The 5,309-nt window shown below is 42.0% G+C and overlaps 1 long non-coding RNA gene across 3 annotated transcripts; it reads right to left on the bottom strand.

Annotated features, from left to right (window-relative positions):
* Positions 1–1,375: 1,375 nt before the first annotated feature.
* Positions 1,376–4,923, bottom strand: LOC125531686. 3 transcript variants are annotated; one of them, XR_007293437.1, is made up of 5 exons: positions 4,477–4,923; positions 4,217–4,310; positions 3,527–3,652; positions 3,006–3,179; positions 1,376–2,923 (listed from the first exon to the last, which is right to left on the bottom strand). It is a non-coding gene; the product is annotated as an uncharacterized LOC125531686 (long non-coding RNA). The 3 variants fall into 3 exon arrangements; XR_007293436.1 differs by having other exon boundaries at positions 3,044–3,179; positions 4,477–4,920; XR_007293435.1 differs by having other exon boundaries at positions 1,376–3,179; positions 4,477–4,917.
* Between the last annotated feature and the right edge of the window lie 386 nt (positions 4,924–5,309).

The following is a 5,309-nucleotide window of genomic DNA, read 5'->3' as shown; positions in this document are numbered from 1 at the left end:
GGCAGGGGACACGATGTTTTACCCAGGTTCGGGCCCTCTTGATGGAGGTAAAACCCTACGTTCTGCTTGATTTATTCTTGATGATATGAGTATTACAAGAGTTGATCTACCACGAGATCAGAGAGGCTAAACCCTAGAAGCTAGCCTATGGTATGATTGTATGTTGTCCTACAGACTAAAACCCTCCGGTTTATATAGACACCGGAAAGGGCTAGGGTTACACAAGGTCGGTTACAAGGAGGAGATATACATATCCGTATTGCCTAGCTTGCCTTCCACGCCAAGTAGAGTCCTATCCGGACACGAGACGAAGTCTTCAATCTTGTATCTTCATAGTCCAACAGTCCGGCCAAAGGATATAGTTCGGCTGTCCGGAGACCCCCTAATCCAGGACTCCCTCAATTACATTGAATAGATCTCCAAGAAGATCGAGGAGAACTTTGTATTGAGATCCAAAGAGAGAAAAGAAGCCATCTAGCTAATAACTATGGACCCGAAGGTCTGTGGTAAACAACCCACACATCATCAGATAGGCTATGGTGTTGATGTAGAAGCCCTCCGTGATCAATTCCCCCTATGGCGAAGCTTCGGAAAAGGCCCCAAGATGGGATCTCTTGGGTACAGAAGGTTGCGGTGGTGGAAATAGGGTTTCGTGGTGCTCGTCGATATTTTTGGGGTATATGGATATATATAGGAGGAAGAAGTAGGTCGGTGGAGCTATGAGGGGCCCACGAGGGTGGGGGCGCACCCAGGGGGCAGGCGCACCTCCCTACCTCGTGGCCTCCTCGCTCCTTTCTTGATGTCTACTCCAAGTCTACTGGATCGCATTTGTTTCAAAAATAACTCTCCCGAAGGTTTCATTCCGTTTGGATTCCGTTTGATATTCCTTTTCTGCAAAACACTGAAATAGGCAAAAAAACAGCAATTTGCACTGGGCCTTCGATTAGTAGGTTAGTCCCAAAAATAATATAAAAGTGTACAATAAAGCCCATTAAACATCACTACACCACAACACTGATGCAATGGCACACAATCTGCCGGGAGAAAGTCATTAAGTCATTAAGGTGGCAGAAAAACTGCCGGGGATTACTTCTCCCGGCAGATAAACTATTTCCGGCAGTTTCTCTGCCCTGGCGCTTGCATTTCTCGGCAGTTAGTTTTCACCTGGCAGATTGGTGGTGACACGTGAAATACTGTTACTGGCTGTGGAACTGCCGGCACAAACATGTCTACCCGGCAGTTAATATGCCATCACGTTGTTCACTTGCAAACTTTTCAACATATCTCTAGTTTAATATCCATTATCTATGTCAGCTGATTTGGACAAATGTCACAACTTGTATATACACTTAAATCAAAGTTACATACAGCCTCGTCCAAAACCTTAAAAGTTTAGAAACATTCATAGACTAATAATTCAGTACTTCATCGTCCATACATGTGTTCAGTAGCATTCAGCTACAAGGGTACACAAATTTTACATAAGAAAATAATATTTTATATCTTCAAACTGAGCTACACAAATGGTTAAGCACATCGCATGGCTGCAACCATGTCCAGGAAGACAAATTACATGTTCACTCTTTTGTACACTAGATTCCACCCTTTGCGCTGCTGGCGCAAGAACGAAACAAAGGCGAAGTAAGTAGAACAGAAGCAATGTGGAGTTCAATTATCATTGGCCCATAATAACTGCGTGTCAGGTACTTTAAGGCCTATAGAAGGAGCTGCAGGCGCACAATCATAAGACTTATCATCTGCAAATAGACTTTATATTCCCAGAAAGATAACACATGTTAAATTAGTCTAAAGATAAATAAAAATGGTCTAAAGGGGTACTTCAGCACGTGATCCACAAGGAAGCAATCACTCTTCATTACACACAAAAAATACTGCAATATTCATGATCATGAGAATAAAAATAAATTTGTATAATGTAAATTGGATCATTGTATTGCTTCAACTTAACACAAGGAGAGTGTTACAAATCTGGAATCACTCTGCCTATTTACACACTAGCACCCAACCTCATTTTTCATAGCAGGCAAACACAAGAATAAAAACAGATTTGATTTGATTCAATAGTTATAGGAGTAATTGAAAATTTAGCATTATATAGTTCTTCCCTTTATCTTAACATAAAGAGAGTTTCGCAAATCAGAAATCGCTTCACCTAAGCTATATGCACAATTGTACATACGAACCCCCATTGTTTCTGTAGACGTGCTAAGGAGTGATGCTCCATTCCTGTGAACCTTCTTCTGTAATGTGATTCCCTTCTAAATTTCTGCTTCTACAGTGCCTAACAACATTTACAGGAAGCCATGAAACAAACATTTTTTCAATTGCAAACAACCAACCCAGATTAAATTTAAAACTAAACCAGAGAAGCAAAAGGAGAACAAATATAGTTTTCACGTCCAACCGTCGAGCCTTTCTCAAGGATGGCTAAACAGATTAGTGGTGTAGAACGAACAACAAGAAGGTTTCCTTTTTAATTCCAAGAACAATCAAGACAAAATGCTAACTTGTATTACTGGACTGAGTTTACAAACAAATAAGAATAGGTCCGGTGTTTTGACCTAAGCATCAGAAATGTCTCCAGTCCTATTAAACAAAGCATATTTCATCAGCCATAAACACCACACGAGTACCCAAAAGTATTATTGAGCAAGTTGATGATTTAGTTAATAAATGAATGCGTATCACAAAAGTTATTAATCTCTCGCAATCATATAACCTTGTCGATGATGGGACAAGTAGATGACGCTAATCAAAGTACACCTAGAGCAACTATGAAGCAGTATCTAACCAGTATATAGGAAATGAACCTGGATGAGGTGTATGCTGATGGGCAACAAAAGCTTCAATATTGGACAATGGAGAAAAGAAGATCATCTGCCTTAATAGCCTTATAGGACATCTTGCAACATTGTAAAAAACATAGACATGTCACTGGTCAGGTTAAAACCTCAAAACAATGAAAAAAGAACTAAAATTCGTACATTTTCCACTTCAGGCATCAGGCATATGGATCTCTCACCAGTAAGTGTGCCATAATTTGCAAGTGTTTTGGCAAACATATCATGTACACCCATAGCCGAGAAAAATATACCCGATGTGAAGATGATTTATAAGCATATTGCCTCTTCGATCACCTCCACCTCGTTCACCAAGACCTAATTCAGTCAGGAAAACAGAGAGAGATTGAACCAAATGAGCTTGCAATGTTCTCTCTGGCCTCCAACAACTTTTGCGTGAATAATTAGAAAATGGACAAAAGAAGATCACCTGCCCTACTCAGGTCTTGGTGAGTATACGAAATACAGTAAGTAATTGCAGGAATCACTTACCCATAAAAGGCATAAATACTGATGGCATATTGTTTAGTTAACAAAAAAACTACCAATCCATCTTCATAGGTCAGAGTGGCTAGCACGCGAAACTTAAATCCTCTTACTCGAACAACACATTCTGCAACACATATAGAAATCAACTCTTGTGAAACAGCATTACAAACTCTTACCAATCCATCTTCTCCGAGGGCATAACCCAAGGCATCTCCGATTTACACACACAATCTACACATTTTCTCATCATACAAATTAGGAGGCAGGTCAACTGTGGGCTTCAAGGTTGCTAGACGCCAGTACTGAAACAGTAGCAGGCAATTGTGAGTGATATTAACAAGAAAACAATGCTTTGGCACTAAGGAACAGTTCTATCTAATAAAAAGATGACAGCGGTACCTTAACTGCTAGTACTATTGTCTAATAAGAGTGAGGCATAGGCTAAAGAAAATGTCGCAAAACTTATTATATGTTTAATCCTACATTTGAGAAATTAGTATAGAAGTATTTTGTTACCAACTACCAGCAGGAAAAAAATATGTTACCTCAACACTGAACTGCTATGAAACATTTAGCTAGATGATAAATCAGGGCAGGAAAAGTAGCTACTTTTCTAGAGCAAATTTTAATATCAAATCCACATTCATGTCTACAAATTTAGCTCTTCTAGATGCAGGCACCAAAAACTTTATAGAGCGCTGTATTTATATAGTATTCAGTTGTGCAATGTCTGAACCTTAATAAATAAAGACCGATCCATGTACCTAAAAAGGGTGGATACAAGCAAATGAAATTTTACAAATCATAGCACATATACTTGCATATTAAGATAACAAAATGAAATATGACATTACACGTACACTAACCTGGCTGAAACCCTTTGCAAATCATGGGCACTAGAAATTCATCAAACAAACCACAACTACTAGAACTAGTCTCCAATCCTTTCACTGATAGAACCTGCATCAATTTGGTAGCAAGAAAAAAAAATAAGGAAGACTTGAGCCTAGTATAACTCGGTGGAAGGGGAAATCTGGCTTCCTACGGACAACTGGACAACTCCCACCGTGAGTTCTCAATCGAACACGGGAGGAGAGGTTCACAACCTTGGTAAGGAAAATCTCACCTGCATCGAGTTTCCACTGGGACGGATCTACGGAGCGTGAGCATAGCATGGAGAGGAGGCACCGCGCTCGCCATTGGCGGCAAGGAAGCCATGGTGGGGAACCCGCCCATGCTCGTCACCGCGGAGGAGGGACGCGACCGGCGGCGTCGACCAGTTCTGGTAGTGGTGTCGAAGGGAGGGAGGCGACTTCCATCTCGCACACCACAAGCGTCTGGAGGGAGGCGACGCCGAGATCCAAGCACTACCGCCATAGATCCCCATGGGGTTGCACAGATCAGCCCGGGGGGTGGGGGCGTTTGGAGGGCGTGGTCAACGGCAGAGGTGGTGGCGGCGGCGCTGGCGGCGGCGGTCGAGGAGGAGGAGGAGGAAGGGTTCGATTTGTGGCTGAACAGGTCGGGTGGCGGCCCATGGCTGTAATTCCTTTTTCATTTGGTGAAAAAATTTGGTCTGTCGCGCGCTCTCCCACGCCAACGCGCGCGTTTTGGGCCAAATTATGTGGGCTCGCGCCACGGACAGGCCCGGCAGATACTGAGCCGTAGTTCAGTCTCCGGGCATATTTAATGACCTACGATGTAGACATCATTGCTGGCAGTGCACGTGCCCTTATTGCTTAACTTCTACCGACAGTTTTTCCGCCATTATGTGCTTCTAGCGGCAGTAACAAGATCCCCGGTAAATGATTTGCCTTTATTCTCTTATTTCTCCTGGCAGTTAATTGCCCCAAATTTAATGTTGTGGTGTAGTGCATCCAAAACAGATAATATAATAGCATGGAACAATAAAAAATTATAGATACGTTGGAGACGTATCAAGCATCCTCAAGCTTAATTATT

This window comes from Triticum urartu, unplaced genomic scaffold (assembly GCF_003073215.2).
Source record: "Triticum urartu cultivar G1812 unplaced genomic scaffold, Tu2.1 TuUngrouped_contig_7847, whole genome shotgun sequence".
NCBI lineage: Eukaryota > Viridiplantae > Streptophyta > Magnoliopsida > Poales > Poaceae > Triticum > Triticum urartu.
Note: the sequence above shows the minus strand (reverse complement) of the source record. Positions and strands in the feature narration are given on the sequence as shown.